This window comes from Thalassophryne amazonica, chromosome 2 (assembly GCF_902500255.1).
Source record: "Thalassophryne amazonica chromosome 2, fThaAma1.1, whole genome shotgun sequence".
In the NCBI taxonomy this organism is placed as follows: domain Eukaryota; kingdom Metazoa; phylum Chordata; class Actinopteri; order Batrachoidiformes; family Batrachoididae; genus Thalassophryne; species Thalassophryne amazonica.
This window is the reverse complement of record NC_047104.1, coordinates 110,576,361-110,602,526: the sequence shown is the minus strand read 5'-3', so window position 1 is coordinate 110,602,526 and position 26,166 is coordinate 110,576,361. Positions and strand designations below refer to the sequence as shown.

Below are 26,166 nucleotides of genomic sequence, written 5' to 3'. Positions count from 1 at the left end.
TCTGATTTGAGGAAAAACCTCAAGCAGACCAGACTGAAAGGGGTGACCCTCTGCTTGGGCCATGCTACAGACACAATTGCCAATAAAGGAACTGAATATACAGGAAATTTCAGAAGTTCATGCTGGTCCACAGAATGGGAGGCCTGCAGAGAAGACTCCCACTCCCACCTCTGGATGAAGCTGCACCTCAAACAGACAGAAAAAAAACAATCAGGCGGCAGAAAGACAACAAGTGCAGTGTAATTTGTCAGCATTAAGGAACAAGGAAAACAGAAAAAATACTAAAGGTGATTACCAGCCACTAGCCCTAACCTTCACTAAAAGACCCAGGCTTTAAATAAATTTGAGGCCGCGAGCCACTCTGTTTACTAATAAATTTAATTTAAAAGGGTAGAAAGCATAGTACTATACTATGCCAATATGCAAGCCATACGAAAGGAAAATAAGTGCTTCTTAAGTGTGGACTTGAAAGTCTCTAGAATATGACTGTTTTATTGACTCAGGGAGACCATTCCAGAAAACAGGTACACAATACGAGAAAGCTCTGACTTACAGACTTTATTCACGCTAGGGACACAAAGTAGTCCTGTACCCTGAGAACGCAGAGCCCAGGCCAGTACATAGAGAATAATTAGGTCAGCTAAGTAGGGAGGTGCTCATCCATGATTAATTTTATAGGTTAGTAACAGAACCTTAAAATCTGATCTCACAGGTACAGTAAGCCAGTGAATTTTCAGGCTGATTAGTCAAACTTTTGGACACAAATGCATGGCTCGAGCACACAGCTCTGGTTGGTAAAAGGCTTTACTCGGTGGATAGCAATGGTCGGCACACAAGAAGGGAGTCCAGAAAAAGCAGCAGTACAAGAATCATCAGGCATGAGGCGTGGTCAATGAAACGGGCAGGAGGTCAGGAACACTGAGGCAGGCAGAACAATGAAAGCAGGAATAGAGCTGGAAAGTGGCACAAGGTGCATCAATCTAGTGAGGAGCAAACACACCCGGTGAGCTTATATAACTCCAGGTGACGAGCATCAAACTGGGAACAGGTGTGCATGGAAAGCACCAGAACCAGGGCGTGGCCAGAGAGAGAGAAACACCCACCACCCAGAACCAAGAGACATACAAGAGAGATAGGGAAAGACAGACCCAAGCAGAAAAACCCCCACAAGAGAATAAACACACAGAAAACCAATGAAACAGAAAAAAGCTATCAAATGGACTAGAAAATAAAATCAGATAACCAGAACAGGATTCAAACCCTGACATGAAGAGATGCCAAAATGGGTGTAATGTGGTAAAACTTTCTGCTTCCTGTCAAAAGTCTGGCAGCAAGATTTTGAACCAGTTGGAGACCCCTAATGCTGGACTGCAGTAAACCAGAAAATAGAACATTGCAGTAATCAATCGAGAAGAAACAAATGCATGAATCAGGGTCTCAGTATCAGCCATAGACAGGATGGGACAAATCTTTGCTATATTTTGCAGGTGGAAGAAAGCAGTCCTCATAATATCTCTAATGTTGAGGTCAAAGATAATGTAGAATCAAAAATTACCGCAAGGTTCCTCACTTTCTCAGTGTGATGTATGTCACACAAGCCTAGGCTAGGCGTTAGCTGGTCAAATTGATGCTGATGTGTCACTTGACCAAGAACCATCATTTTAGTCTTGTCAGAGTTTAAAAATTGGAACTTGCTAGAGAGCCAGCTTTTCACTGATGCAAGGCTATCTTTTAAGGATTTTATTTGGATAAGATTACCAGCAGTTGTCGGCACGTATAACTGAGTATCATCATTATAGCAGTGAAAGGTAATTCTAAAACGCTGCAATATGTGCCCAAGGGGTGCAATATAAAGGGAGAAAATCAGGGGGCTTAAGACGAACCCTTGTGGAATCCCAAATTTCATGTCACTACGGTTAGAGGTAGTGTTGTTCAAAACACAGCGAGAACAACTGGTCAGGTATGATGTCAACCATGCAAGGGCATTCCCAGTAATCCTAAAATGATTCTCCAGTCTATGGAGTAGAATATTGTGATCCACAGGATCAAATGGAGCACTAAGATCTAACAACACCAGAACCGTAGTGGTGTCCGAATCCATTGCAAGCAGATCATTCAGCACTTTAGTGAGAGCTGTCTCTGGAATATTTTCTAAAACCAGACTGCAGTGGCTCAAAGAGATTATTCTCAGTAAGGTGGTCCATGAGCTGCTGAGAAAGCACCTTTTCCAGAATTTTAGAGCAAAATGATAGATTTGATATTGGCCTACAGTTTTTCAATATACACTCAACAAAAATATAAATGCAACACTTTTGGTTTTGCTCCCATTTTGTATGAGATGAACTCAAAGATCTAAAACTTTTTCCACATACGCAATATCACCATTTCCCTCAAATATTGTTCACAAACCAGTCTAAATCTGTGATAGTGAGCACTTCTCCTTTGCTGAGATAATCCATCCCACCTCACAGGTGTGCCATATCAAGATGCTGATTAGACACCATGATTAGTGCACAGGTGTGCCTTATACTGCCCACAATAAAAGGCTTACATACCCTAGCAGAATTTCAGATTTTTTGGGGGGGGGGGGGCATTTTTCAGAGAATATGAGTGATACAATTTTTTTTTTTTTTTTTTAAATCATGGTTAATGGTTGTGTGAAGCCATTTATTGTCAAACAACTGTGTTTATCATTTTTAAGTCATAATGATAACAAAAATTACACCAAATTACCCCGATCAAATGTTTACATACCCTGGTGATAACATGCACATAAGTTGACACAAACGGGTTTGAATTAATACAAAAAGGTAACCATCCTCACCTGTGATCTGTGTGTGTATAAAAGGTACAGGGAGTTTCTGGGCTTCTGACCGAACCTTGCATCTTTCATCCAGTGCAGCACTGACATTGCTGATTTCTGAGTCATGAGGTAATTGAACTGTATAAAACAAGAAAGGGATATAAAAAGATATTCAAGGGACTGAGAATGCCAATCAGCAGTGTTCAAATTCTAATTAAGTGGAAAATGAGGGATTCTGTTTGAACCAAACCACGTAGACCAACAAAAATATCAGCACCAACTGCCCGGAAAATTGTTTGGGATGCAAAGAAAAACCCACAAATAACTTCAGCTGAAATACAGTACTCTGAAAAAAAGTGGTGTGGCTGTTTCAAGATGCACAGTAAGGAAGCACTTGAAGAAAAATGGGCTGCATCAGTGATGTAGTCTATGTGATACACACGTATATGCTGTATAACCACTAAGAAGGCCCCGGAATTTCCATAGCCTTGTGATATGTAATGGGCTGGTGAAAATAATATGGAGCGCTCACTCGCTGCAAGCTCCATTTTCCCCTGTTCTGTCAAAGATGGCCAGTGGACAGTCACCACTGCTGGCGTGTGCACTCTGTGTATGTGTCTCACTCACTGCTCATTCTGTTTTGATTGGATCACAGCAGAAAATGGGAGGGGAGCAAGACAGCAAGCGAGCACCGAGCCACACATGGGAGAGAACGACGCAAAGAGTGCGTCATCACGTCTGTGATTTATAGTTCTGAAAATGAAAAGAAAACAAGCCACACTGTTTTCAGAAGTGTCCTTCTGCTTCGAAGGCCACTGATGGAGTTTCTATATCGAGCAAAGAAGACGAGCCCGTCTGGTAAGTGAGCAACAAATGCTAGCTGGTTTGCTGGCGGAGCGCACGTGGAGTAGTGACACTGAGATTAAGTAAATGGACTGCATTTATATAGCGCTTTTCCATCTGCATCAGATTCTCAAAGCACTTTACAATTATGCCTCACATTCACCCTGATGTCAGGGTGCTGCCATACAAGGCGCTCACTACACACCGGGAGCAATAGGGGATTAAAGGCTTTGCCCAAGGGCCCTTAGTGATTTTCCAGTCAGGCGGGAATTGAACCCATGATCTTCTGTACTCAAGCTCAACACCTTAACCACTAGACTATCACCTCCCCTAGATTAAGCAAAAAGAAACAAAATAAAAATGAATGAATGAATCCGGATAAGTTGTGGAGTTTAAGATCAAAGCCACCGAGGTCTGGCTGCTTTTGGTTTTATTCTTTCCTTTTTCAAGTGTTAGTTTAGTCATCATCTCTGAAACAGCGGCAAACTGCTGCTTCACACAGTGCTGTTTTCAAGCCTGAAGTTCGCTGTTCCAAAACGGGTGAAAAGGTGAAGTTAGCGCAGCACAACCACCGGGCCCAGGCTCCGGCTGCACTGACATGTGCTCTAGCTACAGCCATTACAGTATTTTTATATTAATGTTGAATATATTATATACATTCATAATTCATCTCTCTTGCTATACAAGTCTGATTTTCTCTGGGCCACAATGGAAGCAAGTGGATCTGGCTTTATTACCCTGTATTTACATGTATTGTATATAGTTTTTTACGAATTAATTCAAGTCAACTCATGCGGTGCATTAAATGTTGATTTGATATTTCTTTAGAACTAATTAAACCGTGTGTGTGTGTGTGTGTGTGTGTGTGTGGATGTGAATGCTTTTACTCTACAGTATCTGTATTATTTCTTTGTTTCTAGGTGTGAATTCCTGGCCAGCCCTGTGGACTGAGAAATTTAAAAACAGGCATTCTTGGTTAGAATGGAAAGACAAAAAGTTAGGTAAATACCAGTCAACATGCAAAACTGCACAACAAATCAACCTTGTCAGCTGTGTTAATGAAGGAAAGTGTAGCATATTTTCTTTGTTTTGAAGGTGGTAATAGACTTATTTTGTTTAATTAAAGTTATCACTAATCAACTGGTGTAGATGTTGAAAATAATTTTAAGATTAACTTGCAAAATGTATGGTAATTAAGTTGTAGTTTTATAAGTGCAAAGTTACTTTAATTAACTTTCAGGTTGTGCTGCTTGTAGGACCATGAAAGCAACTGGTGTCCTAACAGAGAAACAAGTGGGTTTGAAAACCACGGCACTGCCTTGGCCTTCCTGAGAAACAAGATCAGGCAACATGAGACAGCCAGGGCTCATGAAATTGCTTGAGCTCAGAGAAAAGGGTGGGAGATGTGATCAGCATCAGAGAATCAGAGGTCGTACTTGCAGATACTGATTCTATATTTCGAACAGCTTATTTTTTGTGAAAATGAACAGACCACTGATCATGATGACCTGATTGAGCTTCAGCAAAAAGTGGAGTGAAAATGGGCACAAATCTACACAAGGTAAATTGTGCAACTGTACATTGAAAGAAATCCAGGCAAAAATTACCCAAACTATTATTGCCTCCTCAAACAAATTGGCTGTTCTCATTGAAGCAATTTCCATAAGCCACAAATCTGCAATGAAACTAAATATAAAAGCCTCTGTAAAATGGAGCTGCTTTTGAATTCATGTTTTTGGAGCTGGTCAAATGAGAATCAAGGAACAGAAAAAAAAAAACACAAAGAAAGCTTAGTTGACCTGCTTAAGGGCCCCTTCAGAAAGTGTGAATATGTACAACTCAGGGTGACTCACGGCGGTAGAGCTCGTATGAGAGCACCATGAACATTGCGCCAACAGGCAGGCGTGCACGATGCTGTTGCAACAGTTCATCCACGCGACGGTGTCCTTCAAGCAGGAACATGGGACGAGCTGCTGCTCTGGGGGTTAGTAAGGTTAGACCTTACTTGTTGTGATTTGGTGCTATATAAATGAAAATAAATTGAAATTGAATTGAGTGTGAAATGGCCAAAATCAACAAGCAGATAAATGTATTTTCTAAAAAAAAAAGAAAGAAAAAAGCGCTGTGATAACCGACCAAATGGTGTTTGGTACGGCATATTTCTGCTGATATGTGACTAAGTGTCGTATCTGGCGCACTGTTGGGTTGTCCTGGTCCTGTGGCGCACCACTCACAGCCCTCATGGCCCGACACACGTGTCCTGTCAGACATGACATTCAGATCGCCTGCTGTGTGTCCACATGAACTGACGTTCTGTTTTTATGCATTTCCACACTGACACACACGTGCATGTCCGTCAAAACACAGGGCGTGTTGTTGAGGTTCAGTCTGTGTTGGGGTTCTAGTCTCCTCTTTGTTAATCTGTTACCAGCTCTGATCTGTCTTCTTCCATGTGTTTAGGTTATCTTTATATTTTCCAGCTTTTGTCTGTCATGTTCTGTCTGTCTCAGTAGTTTTTGTCATTTCCTTCTGTCATTTCCAGCTCTACTCCTTGTCAATTTCACCCTTTTTCTTGTCTTGTATTCTTTGCATTGGCCCTTTATCACCTTTCAGCATCTTGCACTAGCTGCTTCCCTCTAGTGACCCATTTTGTCCTCACAGGTCTTGGTCTCTGTCTTTGAATTACTTCCATCTAGTGTTTTTGTGGTCATACACATAATTAGGTCTGATCTTTTCCACCTGTTATGTCTACAGCTGCTCTCTGATTTGTTTGTCTATTTAAAGGGGCGTGGCTCATCTTGAGTTGTGGATCCATTGCATTAGTGTATGTTTGCAGGGAGATGGTGGATGGTGTATTTCCTGTTGTCACTTAATAAGTTGTCTACTCCTTTAAGAAGATTTCATAAGTTGGTCCACACCTTCTAAGAAGAGGATTTCCTGAGTTGCCCTGCACTGTTATGAAGATTGTTCCTCTGTTTATTCAAGCTAGTCTGAAGACTGTTCTGCCCTTAAATTCTGAGTTGGTGTAACTCACCTGTGTGAATAAACTGTTATCTATCCTCACCCTTGTGTCCGAGCTGCTCTGCATCCTGGGGTTCCACACTGTTTACCTACGTCCTGGTTTCAGTTAGCTGCCATAACTCCTAATCCTAACACGTGTGTTGCAGCTGTGAAGTCCAGAACTGGAGATGTCTCAACAGCTGTGGGCAGCCAGCCACGCCCCCTGTCATGTCAGCACCCAGACCAAGATGTCACTGATCAGATGGTGCACGAACCACATGTACAAATGTTGTGGGGGGAGCTCACACTCTAGCACACCACATGTGCACTTAGACAAATTTCACTGCCAGCTTGACAATGATCATCTGCTGGCTGTTTTCATGATGATAGTGTGAATGGCCACACATTTTCTAAGTGCCAAACGAGCGGTGTTAGATGTTCGTGCGCATCACCTGGTATTTGGCTGACACACGCCACAAGAGGGTTCGCACAGCGCACACTCTGTCTTTCAGTTGCTGGTGTGCACAAATACATTCCTTTAGAGCTGGCCATATGTGATGCTGTTGATGACAGACAGCAGACGGGTCCGCGCGTCGGGACGCAGCCGGCGCGGTGCGGCGGCACAGGAAAAACACCTCCGTGCTGATAACCATTTGTAAAATCCAGGCGGCTTTTGATGGCTTTCAGTGGAGTGAGTACGAGGTCTGTCAATAAAGTATAGGTCCTTTTTATTTTTTTCAAAAACTATATGGATTTCATTCATATGTTTTTACGTCAGACATGCTTGAACCCTCGTGCGCATGCGTGAGTTTTTCCACGCCTGTCGGTGAATATCCGGATAAAATGCTGAAACCGAAACTTCTCTGTTCTCTCACGACGTCCTGGATCAATGGAGCCTGAAATGTGGAGGTTTTCAGCTTGAAACAGGCTGACGACGGCGCCTGAGAGCGTTGCGCGACGTCTCGCACCGTGGGAAGTCCTTAAAGCGACAGTATCACCTCAAAATCTCTCATCAGCCATTAAAATTTTCACTGAAAACCAGCTTAATTTTTCGAACCGTGTCCACTTCGATGTGTCTCACAGGTTTAGAAAAAATTTTGATCAAACAAAGCGCCAGTCTCTCAACAACTTCTCAGACAAAGGAATTCCGACGAGGGGCTGGACGACTCCTCCCACAAGGAGTGCTCACAGGCGAATGACGTCACCGACAGGCGTGGAAAAACTCACGCATGCGCACGAGGGTTCAAGCATGTCTGACATAAAAACATATGAATGAAATCCATATAGTTTTTGAAAAAAATAAAAAGGACCTATACTTTATTGACAGCCCTCGTATATGAGAAATTGTTTAACAGCTGGACATGTTCCAACTTGTCCTTAAGGCTTCCAACAGAGGTGTTTTTCCTGTGGCGGAGCGTCACGGCGGCTGTGAGCCGACGCTGCAATCTGCCCACACGTCTTTCATTAAAAAAACTCCTTTAACAGTGGAATATCCAGATAAAATGCTGAAACCGACTTCTTCTGAAACTTCTCTGTTCTCTCACGATGTCCTGGATCAATAGAGCCTGAAATGTGGAGGTTTTCAGCTTGAAACAGGCTGACGACGGCGCCTGAGAGCGCTGCACGACGTCCCACTGCGTGGGAAGTCCTTAAAGCGACAGTATCACCTCAAAATCTCTCATCAGCCGTTAAAATTTTCACCGAAAACCAGCTTAATTTTTCGAACCATGTCCACTTCGATGTGCCTCACAGGTTTAGACAAAGGAATTCCGACGAGGGGCTGGAAGACTCCTGCCACAAGGAGTGCTCACAGGCGAATGACGTCACCGACAGGCGTGGAAAAACTCACGCATGCGCACGAGGGTTCAAGCATGTCTGACGTAAAAACATATGAATGAAATCCATATAGTTTTTGAAAAAAATAAAAAGGACCTATACTTTATTGACAGACCTCGTATTGGAAATTTTCATCATACTCTCATTTGTCGATCAAATTTGTGGCAAAATTTTGACCTTGTCTTGTGACCATGACTGTTAGTTGATTTTTCTCACAATCAGCTCACTTTCTTCTTGTCTGTTCCTCAATCATTCCACTATGTTTGATCAAAATTGACAAAAAAAGGTCTATTTTGTTTACACAGCGATAGATGGATGGATACACAAGACCGAAAAAACAAAAACCCACACTTTACCGCTGTGCATGGGTTTGATCAGTAGCAGAAATAAATGCACACACAATAAGACTGTTTGTTTGTCTTCCACGAAATTCATTTTGACATTAACCTCCACCGACATGACATCGCAACCACGAGACTTCACTGGAATTTCTCCTGTGTGACTTGTAAATTGTGCGATCTTCTTATTTAATCAGTCGGGGTTGTTCATCTCAACACAGTTCAACGTGATTTAAAAGATTGCTTCATCTGAATTAACACTGATTATTCTTGGTAGCTGTGCTGCAGCCTGTCAGTGGCTGTGAGGCGTTCATAAGGATGACTAATACATGTGTCAGCCAGTGCTACACATGACAAATGGATGCTGGGTAACTCAGCCCGGGCTGGCAGGCGGGGGGTCAGTCGCTGTAGGGCAGACCTTTACTTTAATTAAACTACCTGCCAGCCTCTCTGTGTAAACGTAGAAACTGGACTCAGATGGCTCGGATGAAAATCCACGTGATTTTATTTATTTTGGCAAATCATCTTTTGTTATTTCTGTGCAACCGACACATTCCACGTAAGAGCATCGAGCTGCAGCGCCATTGTTTCCAGACATGGATTGTTAGCACATGGTCACTAGAGGACAGCATAACGGCTTAATTACACACACACACACACACACACACACACACACACACACACAGAGAGGAGCCATTTTAACTCCACCCAGTGTGCAGTGACTTCTGTAAGTGCTTTTAATTAAAATAAACAAGTAACGTAATACAACATTACATTGTTTTTTTTTTGTTTTTTCTGAATTCAAAGGTGTGTTTGCATGTGTCTGCAGCCTTCAGTCACGGCTCTGGCCGTGGCTGGCAGGACGATCCTCGCTGTCATTTGTCTCTCTGTCAACGCCGTTCCAATCAGCTAGATTTTAACAAGATTATCTGGAGGGAGTGGAAGCGGTGAAGTACTGCTGTAACGTAATTATCAAGTGATGGACTGCCTGAAACAGCTGAATTATCACTGGCCAGTCGCTTAACCCCTGTCAGTGTGTGACAGATCACACCCTCTGACGAACACTTACACCCACAAAGAAGACAGCAGTCTCACTTTCTCTATCTTAGAATAGAATAGTCTTTATTGTGATTGTACAGGGGGGCACAACAAAATCAGGGGTGCTCCCACAGAGCTTCTGTACACCACAAAAATAGTTTAAATATGAAATATATATATATATACATACAACACATGAATAGAGTACAGTTTAAAAAAGTGTCTGTCAACATTTAGGGCGGTGACCTTTTGTTACTTAGTGTAGATAAAAGCTGATATTTAGCAAAAAGAAAATCATAATGAATCATAGATCCTGATATTCATCAGGGTCTGCAGCGCCCCCCCCCCCCCCCAAAAAAGTGCACCCCACACACACACACACACACACACACTATCGTGGAGTGTCTCCTGACAACCACATTTCAGTCTTTTTTTTTCCCCACTTCCATTTTTTTTCCACAAGTGTCCCTGTCTCCATAGCAACCCATCTCAGTTTTAGAAACATGGACAAAAGACATGGAGAAAAAAGGGAAAATAGGCAAGGACATAGACAAATAATACATGCAGGCCCACATTAATCAATGGAAAGTGAAAAAAATTAAAGGGGGGATACAAATGATGAGACTGTGTGCACGGAGGCTCATTCACTTTGTACAAAAGGGTAGGAGACATGCACAAGCAGACATTCCTAGTTATATTAATATGCATTAAAAAGTATTAAAGGTGCAGATGTCTTGTCAGTATTTCAGCATGTTTCTACTGATAGTTGCACATCTTCCATTTCTAACAATCAGCTTTCAGAATCAGCTCTTAGAAGTCAGGCAGATGAAGCTGGCGTTCCATCTGAGTGGAGGGATGAAAGACTGACAGATGGACAGAGAGTGAAAGGATGCTCCGTGGAGCAGTAGATTGGCAGATTGACTGTTTGCATGCGTACACAGCAGTGTGAATGCAGCAACATTCAAATCAGCTTGTCTGTTTAGTCATGAGAGTCTGCAGAGAAGGAGCGTCTGATATGTCTCTCATGGCCACTGCACGTTGCACGTTTCGTGCAGGCCCTGCTTCTGAAAACTTGGAGATATACAGCGTGTGTGTGTGTGTGTGTGTGTGTGTGTGTGTGTGTGTGTGTGTGTGTGTGTGTGTGTGTGTGTGTGTGTGTGTGTGTGTGTGTGTGTGTGTGTGTGTGTGTGTGTGTGTGTGTGTGTGTGTGAGACTCATCCGGTATATCATTGAGATGTAGCATCGCTGCAGTGTCTGAGTCACCATGCAGCAGTGACAGAGTGAGGAGATGCATGAGGGAGGGAGCCAGCCGGTAACAAAGGAGGGCTGAGAGGATGAAAGAAAGATCCAAACATTATCATGTCTGTTTCATCTGACTCCTTTCTCCTGCATACTTCACTCTGGTGCACACTTTAATCTCACAGGATGTATGGAGCTGATAATTCACTGTGGATGCTGACAATAAACAAATAATGTGTCACATCTGGAATGGGTTTCATACAAACTGTCTTACCCAAATGTGTAAATGCTGAGTTGTCTGATTTTTATTTTTTTCAGCAACCTAATGCAGTTCTGTCGGGGGGGGGTTAAAAACAGGAATCAATGTTTTTTTTATCCACAAATGCACTGCAGACACTGAGGTGATGCGTCATTAAAGCAAATAAAATTCCAAAATATCAGAAATGGTGTGTTTCCTGTCACTTTAACTGGAAAAAAGCTGCTTTCCTTTTTGAAGGTGGGGAGGTGGGGCAGAGTCGGCTCTATTCACCCATTGACTGAGTAGGTCTGTTGCACAGCAGCCCAGTCTCACTTTTTTTTTTTCCATGATCCCGTGACGAAATGAGTCAAATTTTCGTGACGGAGCTTTTTTTTGTTTTAACTCACTATTCCTAACCCTACTCCCAACCCTAACCTTAACCATAACCTAATCTTACTCCTTCCCCCCCACCATAACCACCCCGACTCCCCCGCTTCACTTTTAATTTCGTGCAGCCATCACGGAATGAATGAGAATGAATTTGTGCTGCCGTGACGAAAATGAGGCGCTTTTCATCACAATATCACAAACCAATAGATTAATGTATATTTTGTGCTGCTGAATCACAACTTGCCGTGAGACCAGGTTGTGCACAGAGAGTAGACCACATCACTGGACTCACAAAAACAAAAACATCCAGATAAGGACTACTGCAACACGAGACTAAAACAAGAGCAATCTGAGATTACTGACATCCGCAAATCTGGATCCAGATCACCTACAAAATTCAGTGGAGTCTTCCATGCCCTAATTTCTATCTGTGGCACAAAGTTGGTGAGAATCCATGACGTAGTTTGACATAATCCTTCATAGACTATATACAGTGAAATCTTGATACAGAATCCAGATCTGTGGTGAAAATTTTATTAAAATCCATGTGACATAATCCAGCTAACAGACAGACAGCCGGGCAAATAAATAAAAGACAGTAATTTTATTAAGTCCTTGGCGGACGTAACGATCAAATTTGTGGCTCGGCATCCTCCAGTATACACGCTGCCCCCTAGAGGTTAAATGACAGAATTGTTTTGTGTGCTTTCTCGCATTGGGTCCCGAGGTCCTGCATCAAGTTTGGTTTTGATACATCAATGTGTTGCTGAAATGTTGTCATTTCCTATATGTTGGCTTCACCAATAATTTCATTTTGGCTGTGTTGTAAGAATGCTTAAAAAAAAATAAAAAATAAATAAATAAATAATCACGTTGAAGATCCACGGTGCAGATTTTTTTTGTGATGATTGAGCAATATTTGTGGCCTATGACTTTTATTTTACTTATTTATTTTTACATTTTTATAAAATCCAATATGGTGCAGCCGACCTGCTCTGTCAGCTTGATCCCGTAAGATCTCAGAAGCTAAGCAGGGCAGGATCTGGTTAGTACTTGGATGGGAGACCTCTTTGAAATGCCAGCGGCTGTGTGTGTTTCTCCGGGTAAAACTGGAGTTACGTCAGGAAGGGCATCCAGCATAAAACTTGTGCCAACTACCAATGCGGATCTGGCTGTATCTGCTGTGGTGACCCCGAACACAAAACGGGAGCAGCTGAGTGGACATCAACATAAAATCCAACATGGTGGAAAGTGTATGGCCAACACTGACGTCATTGGGTGCCTTGAATTTGACTTGATTAAAGGGTCAGCACTACCTGACTTAAAAAAAAAAAAAAAGTTGCATGTGTCAACACATCAGCAAATTTGACTCACTGGTGGTGCTAGCAGGCTAGAGGTGCACACATGAAATTTGGTAAAAAGAATTACGCATACCAACAGTTAGTATACAAAATTTCACAACTTTTTAACCATACTGTGGCTTGGACGCACACAATGATGGTGTTGGAGTGCTTTTCTATATTCCCATCCTGAGCCTGTTGGCTGCCATTTCAGACAGAAATTTTGACAGAGGCTTTGTATGCGATGATGCGTCTTTGTCAGAAAACCTCTCACTTCTGAGAGTGTCCTTTCAATAGTAGTGTAAAAACACTTGGCACACTTCACACACTTACATCAGCAGGTAAAAGAGAGATACTGGTGGAGGTATAGATGGGTTAACACGTGTTACATCCAGTGCTATCTGTGAAGATTGTTCACTGACTACCACGTTATGAGCCGTGCACATAAGGCTTCAGATGGCTTTTGAGATGAACCTCACACATAAATTTAATGAATGAGCAGAAGTACAGGGTCCACAGGTCCATGTCAAAACTCAATGGCTGCAGCATGTCTTAAGGTTGAAAAATGATCAGTCTTACTGTAGCTGAAAATTTGCTTTTTGTGCAGATTATGGGTGCACTGTGACAGAGGGAATGAGTGAGCTTTCTTTCTCTATATGGGTTCGATTAGTGTTTGTAATTTTTTTTTTTTTTTTTTGTATTGTACAAGTACAGGTTGCGTATCTTAATGTCATTATCAGCAGTCTATATTCTCATTAAAGACATTTTAAAGTCTTCACCCATTATGAATTCTGAACTTTCCAGTTTGTCCACTGGATCTCCAGACAGCCTCAAAACCATCCAGCCCCTGGAAGAAAGAATAACAATGTAAAAATATGGATTCAAAACAGATGTATTCAAGTTTTATAGTTTTCCATGAACTGTTACTTTTATTCCAATTTAATGGTTGTTCATTTTAGTTTCTTTGTATGTACAAGCTGGGTGTATGTGCATCATGAACTTGTTTATGTAAGGCGCATGCGAGTGTTGCTCCCAGTAAATATGATGAACATATATAAAACTATCACTACTATTCAGTGAGTCCTGACAAAAAAATAAATAAATTATAGACTATCTGAAAAACAGAGCCAGGCACAGTATTAGTGCATTAGTTTATTTAAGTGATTACGGTGTTGACTCGTTATCTATCTATCTATCTATCTATCTATCTATCTATCTATCTATCTATCTATCTATCTATCTATCTATCTATCTATCTATCTATCTATCTATCTATCTATCTATCTATCTATCTATCTATCTATCTATCTATCATGCAGCATCACAATATTTGACAAAACTAATGGGAGCTCTGGTTTAGTTTGTTTCAATATGAAACAGCACACCACACCACTTTCTGCCATCTTTCAAAGGCAAATGTCAGAAGCATCGTCTCCTTTGTGTTGAAATGTCATTGTCCCAAAGTGTCTCCAATCTCACAATTAAAGGAGACGTGACTCACTGCTTCATCATAAATTTGTTCACTGTATCCAGTTGTTAAATATTTAATACACATTAAAATAGCTGTGAGAAATCAGTGAATGAGTGCTCTTGCTGAGTGTTTTTTTTTTAAGCTTAAGGCATGTGCACGGTTGATGCTGTGGACCACACAGAGTAATTGCCTGCAATTGTAAAGCAATTTCTAACCCTAATAGGTAAATTGCAGGGTATAAAAAGGGGGCTTGATTTGATCCTATTTGACGCAGTAATGTCAAGCGCTTTTGATTTGCTTTGAACAAAAGGAAACAAAAGGCCTGTATTTTTTTTCCAGATTGAGAGTGTTTAACATGTTGTTGTGTCAGGGTTTAGTGAATGTAAGTGACAGCTGAAAAAAATGGATTCATCGTGGACTCTATCACCATCTCCACCTTTGTTGTGTATTTAGTGTCTCTGCTCTCAGACGTCTCTATCCGATGCCTCTTATCTGTAACCAGTGAAGGCAAATAAACAAGCATTGATGGAAGTGTAAAATCAATAATACTTCAAATGAAGCCCTTCTGTTGTCTGCATTTTTTATTTTTAACACAACTTCTGCCATGCATCTCTCCCTTATAAAACAATATGATATGTAAACACATGCGTGTGTTATGATGTGATGCAGGAACAATACTTTTTATGATGGAATTCTTAAATTTGGTGTGATACAATGAAATTCAACACAATTCTTTGTTTAATATAACATTCATTTTACCTTATAAATTGGACTAATCAAAAAGTGGCATTGCCTATCTTCAAATACGTATTTCATTTATATATAATATATAACAAGGACGTCTATAGGTTTTTGCCAGTGTGCACATTGACATTGCCTGTGCTTGCCTTTTTTCACCACTGGGGGAGATCCACATCCAAAGTAGCAGAAGGCACAACATAAAATAAACCCAGGTGAAGAAACAAGCGGTTGTTAGCATAGCATAAATTGTGCCACCTAACCTTTTACATTTTTTAAGTGGTATAACAGTTTAAACAAATTGTGAGACAAATCTAAAGTTTAGATGGATATATAGAATTTATACAGTGTGTGTGTGTGTATGTATGTATGTATGTATATATATATATATAATATAGCATAACGTTTATGTGGATTCAGGGATCCATGTATCAGTGCCACCTTATCAGCTATATTAAAATAGATTTTCCTTTTCATAGCAGTTAAAAGCTGTTAACCCTTCCTATAGATGATTGCTGTTAATAACACATAACACAGTATTGCTTCCAGCAGTCAGACTTAATACCGTATGATTCCTCAATCTCATTAGACATGAGAACCCTCCTCCGTCTTTCACTTTTTAATGAGATTTGGAGTGCATGTGTCACCCTACTGTGAAGCCAACACGATGGGCAAGTGAACAAAAGGAGGCTCTAGTTTGGGGAAAGACCCCCTCCCTGTGCCACACATTTCCCTGTAGCTCCCATCTGGCGACAGGCATTATTAGGTGGTGAGCTTGAAAAAGGCAAAGCCAGGCCCTTCACAAATAAGGACCTACTGCACAAACATGTGTGCCTGTGCATGAATATGCACGGCACACATCCATCAAGGTACGCACGGTGCATTAGGAGACCAACAAAATGTCCTTCTGCCACCCCTTCACCATTTCCTTGCTACTCCCCATTTCATATGGTATATATTTCAATTCTTTCTTATTTCCTATAATTCACTCTGTAGCTCCTCTAACCTGAATGAGATCATTTATTAAGGGGATGCAACTGCAAATCAGTTAAATTATAAGTGGAATCCATCATGTTCAAATGCTATTTTTGACAAGGAACAAAGTAGACCTTGGCTTCTTAAAATACATTTTTTTTTCTAATAAATTAAAAGAATGCAAAAGGTTGAAATGAAACATGACAGGTTCTGATCAGTTTCTTTTTCGGAACCCTTTATTTGGAAAAAAAAAAGACAATTGTAAAACCATCTTGCAATTTTAACTGTATTGTGTTGTTTTTGTTTAATCTACAATCATCTGTATATTGTTGTTGTGTGGGCCGCTGAAGAGGAGGTACTGCTGGCCCACCACCACCAGAGGGCGCCCTGCCTGGAGTGCGGGCTCCAGGCACCAGAGGGCGCTGCCGCCGACGAAGGCTGTCAGGGTGACAGCTGTCACCCATTACTAGACACAGCTGACTGCACTCAGGACGGAGTATATCAGCAGGACAGCGTCTCCACCTCAGTGCCGAGATATCGCCTTGAGATTAAGGTAACCTTCTTTGCTAGTATATATATTGAGGACTCTGATAAACCTTGCTAAACCATTTCAGGACAGCTGATTACAGAAAGCACCTTGCTCGGATAAGTACTCACCTTCCTGCTTCATTATTACAAGAGGTGGAGGCGGCTTCTCCCCTCTCCGTCTACTGGGTGCTGTCGCATCCATACCTGTGTGTTTGTGCTCTTTCCCGCCAGCAGTACCGGATCCGACGAGCGAAGGCAGTGGCCACCTGGGAATTCGGGACTTGGCGGTTCCAGTACTCCTGGTTTTCGGTGGCAGAGGAAATCTGGGTGGTTCCGGTTCGACTGGGACGGACGTCTCCTACCTTCGAGCCTGCCCACACAACACCAGCAGATTTCGACTTACAACTCTAAAGTATTAATTGTTGTATTGGTTGTGCCCTGTTCACAACAGTAAAACTTGTTATTCACCTTTCTCTATTGTCCGTTCATTGCGCCCCCTGTTGTGGGTCCGGGTACCTACACTTTCACAACAGGATATCTCGGCCAGCGTCATGGATCCCGAGGGGCGTCAACCGGCTGTTGAACGGCCAATGGAAGAACAGGGCGCAGCGGCGGCTTCGGGAGGGGTAATCGGTGAGTTGCAGCGGATCCTCACCGCTTTCACCACTCGGATCGATTTTATGACCGAGCAGCACGTTCTCCTAAACCGCAGGGTGGAGGCTCTCGCCGCACAAATGGAAGCGCGCCCTCCGGGCGCCGCTGCGGCTCTCCCTCCCGAGGACCCTGCGTGTGAGAATGACGTTCCACTGGTTGTTCAACGGCCCCTTCCTCCGTCCCCTGAAGCATACATAAGCCCTCCAGAACCGTACGACGGCTGTGTGGAGACGTGCGCGGACTTCCTTATGCAATGTTCGCTCGTCTTCGCTCAGCGTCCCGTGATGTACGCAGCTGATGCTAGCAGGGTAGCTTATGTAATCAACCTGCTTCGCGGGGAGGCACGCGCTTGGGCTACAGCGCTCTGGGAACAGAGCTCACGGCTCCTTCAGTCATACGACGGGTTTGTACGGGAGCTCAGAACGGTGTTCGATCATCCCAACAGAGGAGAGTCCGCTTCAACCGCATTACTGTCCATACGACAGGGACGTCGGAGCGCAGCTGCCTATGCAGTCGCCTTCCGCATCGCGGCAGCGAGATCCGGCTGGAATAGCACTGCCCTCCGCGCTGCCTTTGTAAATGGATTGTCTCTGGTCCTAAAAGAGCACCTGGTGGCTAAAGACGAACCGCGGGATTTAGACGGGCTCATTGATCTGGTCATACGGCTTGACAACCGGTTAGAGGAACGTCGCCGGGAGCGAGGCGAAGGGCGTGGCCAGGCACGGGTCGTCCCTCTCCCTTCCGGGTCCGATCGAGTTCCGCCGTCCCCACGCTCCTCTGTTCCGGCGCTCCGTGCGCTTACGGCTCCCCCTGCTGACGAAGCTATGGACACGAGCAGGGCAACATTTAGGGCACCTGAAGCACAAAGGAGGCGGGCCCACGGAGCTTGTTATGTTTGTGGCTCGAGTGAGCATATGGCAAACGATTGCCCCGAGCGGTTAAACACCGACGCCCGCCCCTAGAGACTGGGCCAGGGGTGGGCCAAAACATGCACGTGGGACACACCCACATTGCTACACGACTCCCAGTCACGATCCTATATGAGGATTCAACCCTGAAAGCCCCAGCACTGGTGGACACGGGCTCTGAGGGGAATCTGCTTGACAGCAGATGGGCCAGGGAGATAGGGCTCCCTCTGGTGGCTCTTACCTCGCCTGTGCAGGTTCGGGCACTAGATGGCTCCCTACTCCCACCAATCACGCACAAGACACCTCCAGTAACTCTGGTGGTGTCAGGTAACCACCGGGAGGTGATCGAGTTCTTCGTGACTCAGGCCACCTCCCGTGTGGTTTTAGGGTTTCCATGGATGCTGAAGCACAATCCCCGGATTGATTGGCCGTCCGGGGTAGTGGTACAGTGGAGCGAAACCTGCCATCGGGAGTGTCTCGGTTCCTCGGTTCCTCCTGGCTCCCAAGCTAAGGAGGAGGTCCGAGTCCCGCCCAATCTGAAGGCGGTGCCAGCGGAGTACCATGACCTCGCTGACGTGTTCAGCAAGGATCTGGCCCTCACGCTACCTCCCCACCGCCCGTATGATTGTGCCATTGATTTGGTTCCAGGCAGTGAGTTTCCGTCCAGTAGGCTGTACAACCTCTCACGGCCGGAACGCGAATCCATGGAGACCTACATCCGGGACTCTTTAGCTGCCGGGTTGATCCGGAATTCCACCTCACCGATGGGCGCAGGTTTCTTTTTTGTGGGTAAAAAGGATGGCGGGCTTCGTCCATGCATTGATTATAGGGGGTTGAACGAGATCACGGTTCGCAATCGATACCCGTTGCCCTTGTTAGATTCGGTGTTCACCCCCCTGCATGGAGCCAAGATGTTCACCAAGCTGGATCTTAGGAATGCGTATCATTTGGTTCGGATTCGGAAGGGAGACGAGTGGAAGACGGCATTCAACACCCCCTTAGGTCATTTTGAGTACCTGGTCATGCCGTTCGGTCTCACTAATGCTCCCGCGACCTTCCAAGCGTTGGTAAACGATGTCTTGCGGGACTTCCTGCACCGGTTTGTCTTCGTATATCTAGACGATATACTCATCTTTTCCCCGGATTCTGAGACTCATGTCCGGCATGTCCGTCAGGTCCTGCAGCGGTTGTTGGAGAACCGTCTGTTTGTGAAGGGCGAGAAGTGTGAGTTCCACCGCACTTCTTTGTCCTTCCTGGGGTTTATCATCTCCTCTAACTCCGTCGCCCCGGATCCGGCCAAGGTTGCGGCGGTGAGAGATTGGCCCCAACCCACTAGCCGTAGGAAGCTGCAACAGTTCCTCGGCTTCGCTAATTTCTACAGGAGGTTCATCAAGGGCTACAGTCAGGTAGTTAGCCCCCTGACAGCCCTGACCTCTCCAAAAGTTCCCTTCACCTGGTCGGACCGGTGCGAGGCCGCGTTCAAGGAGTTGAAACGGCGCTTCTCGTCTGCACCAGTTCTGGTGCAGCCCGATCCTAGCCGCCAGTTAGTGGTTGAAGTGGATGCCTCGGACTCAGGGATAGGAGCGGTGCTCTCCCAGAGCGGGAAGACCGATAAGGTCCTTCACCCGTGTGCCTATTTTTCTCGCAGGTTGACCCCCGCTGAACGGAATTATGACGTCGGCAATCGGGAACTCCTTGCTGTGAAAGAGGCCCTCGAAGAGTGGAGACATCTGTTGGAGGGAACAGCCGTGCCATTCACGGTTTTCACTGACCATCGGAACCTGGAGTACATCAGGACCGCTAAGCGTCTGAACCCCAGGCAAGCCCGCTGGTCATTGTTCTTTGGCCGTTTTGACTTCCGGATTACCTACCGCCCCGGGACCAAGAACCAGCGATCGGATGCATTGTCCCGGGTGCACGAAGAGGAGGTCAGAACGGAACCGTCGGATCCCCCGGATCCCATCATCCCGGAGTCCGCTATCGTGGCCGCCCTCACCTGGGACGTGGAGAAGACCGTCCGGGAGGCCCTGACCCGTGTCCCGGACCCCGGAGACGGACCAAAGAACAAACTATACGTCCCACCAGAGGCCAGGGCCGCAGTCCTAGACTTCTGTCACGGTTCTAAGCTCTCCTGTCACCCAGGGGTGCGAAGGACCGTGGCAGTCGTCCGGCAACGCTTCTGGTGGGCATCCCTGGAGACCGACGTCCGGGACTACGTCCAGGCTTGTACCACCTGTGCCAGGGGCAAGGCCAATCATCAGAAGACCTCAGGGCAGCTACAGCCACTGCCCGTGCCTCATCGCCCCTGGTCCCATATCGGCCTGGACTTCGTCACGGGTCTCCCGCCGTCCCAGGGAAACACCGTCGTCTTCACGATAGTGGACCGTTTCTCCAAGGCGGCCCACTTCGTGGCCCTCCCGAAGCTCCCTACGGCCCAGGAGACAGCGGACCTCCTGGTCCACCACGTCGTCCGTCTGCATGGCATACCATCAGACATCGTCTCCGATCGCGGTCCCCAGTTCACCTCACATGTCTGGAGGAGCTTCTGCCGGGAACTGGGGGCCTCGGTCAGCCTTTCGTCCGGGTACCACCCCCAGACCAACGGGCAAGCAGAGCGGGCCAACCAAGAACTGGAGCAGACACTACGCTGTGTGACAGCCGCGCACCCGACGGCCTGGAGTACCCACCTGGCCTGGATCGAGTACGCCCACAACAGCCAAGTGTCATCAGCCACCGGCCTCTCCCCGTTTGAGGTGTGCTTGGGGTATCAGCCCCCCTTGTTTCCGGTGGTCGAGGGAGAGGTCGGTGTGCCCTCGGTCCAGGCCCACCTACGGAAGTGCCGTCGGGTGTGGCGTGCTGCCCGCTCTGCTTTGTTGAAGGCCCGGACGAGGGCGAAGAAACATGCAGACCGGCGGCGGGCCCCGGCCCCTACGTACCGTCCTGGGCAGGCAGTGTGGTTGTCCACCAAGGACATTCCCCTTCAAGTGGACTCCCCCAAGCTCCAAGAACGGTACATCGGTCCCTTCAAGGTTGTCAAAGTCATCAATCCCGCCGCAGTGAGGCTTCAGCTTCCGGCCTCACTGCGGATACACCCAGTATTCCACGTCTCCCGGATAAAGCCCCATCACACCTCACCCCTCTGCACCCCGGGTCCGGCACCACCTCCTGCCCGGATCATCGACGGGGAACCGGCTTGGACCGTGCGCCGGCTCCTCGACGTCCGTCGAATGGGCCGGGGTTTTCAGTACCTGGTGGACTGGGAGGGGTACGGCCCCGAGGAGCGCTCCTGGGTGAAGAAGGGCTTCATCCTGGACCCGGCCCTCCTGGCCGACTTCTACCGACGCCATCCGGACAAGCCCGGCCGTGCGCCAGGAGGCGCCCGTTGAGGGGGGGGTCCTGTTGTGTGGGCCGCTGAAGAGGAGGTACTGCTGGCCCACCACCACCAGAGGGCGCCCTGCCTGGAGTGCGGGCTCCAGGCACCAGAGGGCGCTGCCGCCGACGAAGGCTGTCAGGGTGACAGCTGTCACCCATTACTAGACACAGCTGACTGCACTCAGGACGGAGTATATCAGCAGGACAGCGTCTCCACCTCAGTGCCGAGATATCGCCTTGAGATTAAGGTAACCTTCTTTGCTAGTATATATATTGAGGACTCTGATAAACCTTGCTAAACCATTTCAGGACAGCTGATTACAGAAAGCACCTTGCTCGGATAAGTACTCACCTTCCTGCTTCATTATTACAAGAGGTGGAGGCGGCTTCTCCCCTCTCCGTCTACTGGGTGCTGTCGCATCCATACCTGTGTGTTTGTGCTCTTTCCCGCCAGCAGTACCGGATCCGACGAGCGAAGGCAGTGGCCACCTGGGAATTCGGGACTTGGCGGTTCCAGTACTCCTGGTTTTCGGTGGCAGAGGAAATCTGGGTGGTTCCGGTTCGACTGGCACGGACGTCTCCTACCTTCGAGCCTGCCCACACAACACCAGCAGATTTCGACTTACAACTCTAAAGTATTAATTGTTGTATTGGTTGTGCCCTGTTCACAACAGTAAAACTTGTTATTCACCTTTCTCTATTGTCCGTTCATTGCGCCCCCTGTTGTGGGTCCGGGTACCTACACTTTCACAACAATTGTGCAAGATAAACTGTAGTAAAACACTGAAGCAAGCGCACATTTCACTTTTACAGTAAATTAAATACTTCTTCATTGCACTCTAAAACATTACAGCCTTGTTTAGTTATGTCCACTTGCTGCCTCTTGAACATAAAGAGCTCTTACAAGTTTGGGATGTTGAACTCAATTTTACAAGTTGAGTTCAACATCCAATACAGTGCATCTGCAAAGTATTTACAGGGCTTATCTTTTTCCACATTTTGTTATGTTACAGCCTTACAGTCATAGTCCTGCTGAAAGATGAACCCCAATCTGAGGTCAAGAGCACACTGGAGCAGGTTTTCATCCAGGATGTCTCTGTACATTGCTGCATTCATCTTTCCCTCAATCCTGACTAGTCTCCCAGTTCCTGCTGCTGAAAAACATCCCCACAGCATGATGCTGACACCACCATGCTTCACTGTAGGGATTGTGCCTGGTTTCCTCCAAACATGATGCCTGGCATTCATGCCAAAGAGTTCAATCTTTGTCTCATCAGACCAGAGAACTTTTGTTTCTCATGGTCTGAGAGTGGCGGCACGGTGGCTTAGTGGTTGGCACTGTTGCCTCACAGCGAGAAGGTCGTGGGTTCAATTTCTGTGGCCTTTCTGTGTGGAGTTTGCATGTTCTCCCTGCGTTTGCGTGGGTTTCCCCCAGGTGCTCCAGTTTCCTCCCACATCCAAAGACATGCGGGTTAGGTGGATTGGAATCTTTAAATTGTCCTTAGGTGTGCATGTGGGTCTGTTTGTGGCCCTGCGACAGACTGGCGTCCTGTCCTGGGTGAACCCCGCCTCACGCCCTATGACTGCTGGGATAAGCTCCAGCCCCCCGCGACCCTTAATTGGACTAAGCGACAGAAGATGAATGAAAGAATGAATGGTCTGAGAGTCCTTCAGGTGCCTTTTGGGCTGCCATGTGCCTTTTACTGAAGAGTGTTTTCCATCTGGCCAGTCTACCATACAGGCCTGATTGTGGAGAGAGAATCGTTCAGAAGGACAACCATCTCTGCAGCAATCCACCAGATGAATGCTGGACATCTGACAGAGTGACCATCGGGTTCTTGGTCACCTCCCTGACTAAGCCCTTCTGCCCCAATTACTCAGTTTAGATGGGCAGCCAGCTTTAGGAAGAGTACTGGTGGATGTGAATGTCTTCCATTTACAGATGATGGAGGCCACTGTTCTCATTGGGACCTTCAAAGCAGCAGAAATGTTGCTGTACCCTTCCTCAGATTTGTACCTCCACACAATCCTGTCTCTGAGGTCTACAGACAATTCCTTTAACTTCATGCTTGGTTTGTACTGTGGGACTTTATATTTAGACAGATGTGTGCCTTTCCAAATCATGTCCAATCAACTGAGTTTGCTCCAGATGGACTTCAGTTAAGATGTAGAAACATCTCAAGGATGATCACTGGAAACAGGATGCACCCGAGCTCAATTTTGAGCTTCATGGCAAAGGCTGTGAATACTTATGTACATGTGTTTGCTTATTTTTTGTTTTTTGAATAAATGTGCAAAAATCTAAAAAAAAAAATTACATTGTCATTATGGGGTATTGTGTGTAGAATTTGGAGGGAAAAAAATAATTGTATCCATTTTGGAATAATGTGAATACTTTATGGATGCACTATTGTCAAAAAATACACATACAGCACATTTAATATTTAGCAGGTTTCACCTTAACCAGATGCGTGTCCAAGCAGCAAGTGTTGTGAAAGTGTAGGTACACGGACCCACAACAGGGGGCGCAATGAACGGACAATAGAGAAAGGTGAATAACAAGTTTTACTGTTGTGAACAGGGCACAACCAATACAACAATTAATACTTTAGAGTTGTAAGTCGAAATCTGCTGGTGTTGTGTGGGCAGGCTCGAAGGTAGGAGACGTCCGTCCCAGTCGAACCGGAACCACCCAGATTTCCTCTGCCACCGAAAACCAGGAGTACTGGAACCGCCAAGTCCCGAATTCCCAGGTGGCCACTGCCTTCGCTCGTCGGATCCGGTACTGCTGGCGGGAAAGAGCACAAACACACAGGTATGGATGCGACAGCACCCAGTAGACGGAGAGGGGAGAAGCCGCCTCCACCTCTTGTAATAATGAAGCAGGAAGGTGAGTACTTATCCAAGCAAGGTGCTTTCTGTAATCAGCTGTCCTGAAATGGTTTAGCAAGGTTTATCAGAGTCCTCAATATATATACTAGCAAAGAAGGTTACCTTAATCTCAAGGCGATATCTCGGCACTGAGGTGGAGACGCTGTCCTGCTGATATACTCCGTCCTGAGTGCAGTCAGCTGTGTCTAGTAATGGGTGACAGCTGTCATCCTGACAGCCTTCGTCGGCGGCAGCGCCCTCTGGTGCCTGGAGCCCGCACTCCAGGCAGGGCGCCCTCTGGTGGTGGTGGGCCAGCAGTACCTCCTCTTCAGCGGCCCACACAACAGCAAGCTTCTTTTGGATTTCTGGTTGGGTATTTGACTGTTCTTATTGGCAGAATTCTTGAAGTTAATTTAAAGTTGCTGGTGTCCTGACAGAAATCCCTTTTTAAGCACAATCCAAATATTTTCAAGAGGGTTGAAAATCAGGACTTTGCAAAGGTCATTCAAAAAGACTAAAAGCTACAGTCTGTAGGATTTAGTGTCATCTAGTGATGAGGTTGCAAATTGCATTCTGCCATCATCCAAACTAATTTTTTGTTTCCTCTGTTTTTGCTCTTTGGTGACAGTTTCATACTCCCAAATACCAGAAATGCTGTTCGCTACTGGCTACTACTGTTCTTCTCCTTCCCGTTTTCTGTCTTCCTGTTACTCCTCCTGCCCCAAGTGAGGATCAGGATGGCCGGGAAAATTCTTTAATTCATTTTCTATACCCGCTTATTTCAGTTAGAGGTGATGTGGGGAGCTGGAGCTTATCCCAGTGGTCATTGTGGGAGAGGTGGGGTACACCCTGGACAGAACACCACTCTATTGCAAGGCCTTGGTAAATATGTGACATATTTATCCTGGAAAAACTTAAATCTGTGCTCAGTATTCAGGACAGAAAACGACTTATTTTGTGGTCCTTTTATAATTACTACTTTATGAATTTGCCACATGCAGCATAGAAGACAAAACAGAAAGGAAAAAAGAAAAGACACAAAGAGAGATTTAGCACTGTGACAGCGAGCACTCACACGATGCAGGTACCTGCAGGCTTCCAGATCTACATTCTTCCATCATATTTCTTTTCTTTAACTCTCTCTGTGCTTGTTCAGTGACATCGGTGTGATCTAGGAGGAGGCCTGCTGAAGGCAAGTGTTTCACTTCCTAATATTAGAGTGCCTTGCCCCAGAGGCTCCTTCTTGAGAAGGCTATGACGCACTTCCTGACTGTTGGAGGCTAGATATGGAGGGCGGGGGTGTCAGGGAGTAACAGAGGGAACCAGCTAAATATACACCGCCTGTGGTTAAAGCGATAAGTCTTGCATGTGCAACCAATCGTGCTTCTTGTCTCATGCAGGAGGAGGATTCTGCCATTTATTCCAAGCCAATTGGCAGCACGTACCGGATCCTGTTGGTGGTGGCAGTGAGGTGTGAGCCAGTGTTGGTGCAGAAGTGCAATACATAGAAGAACACCACTTCAGGGCTGGAACAGTATGTCCTATCTGGCTTCTGCATATCTGTGCAGAATGTGAACCGTGACC

General features: G+C 45.7%; 1 long non-coding RNA gene across 1 annotated transcript; it reads right to left on the bottom strand.

Moving 5' to 3' along the window:
• Positions 1 to 25,768, bottom strand: LOC117529066. Its single transcript, XR_004565930.1, has 3 exons — positions 25,658 to 25,768; positions 2,825 to 2,941; positions 1 to 180 (listed from the first exon to the last, which is right to left on the bottom strand). It is a non-coding gene; the product is annotated as an uncharacterized LOC117529066 (long non-coding RNA).
• Positions 25,769 to 26,166: the final 398 nt, after the last annotated feature.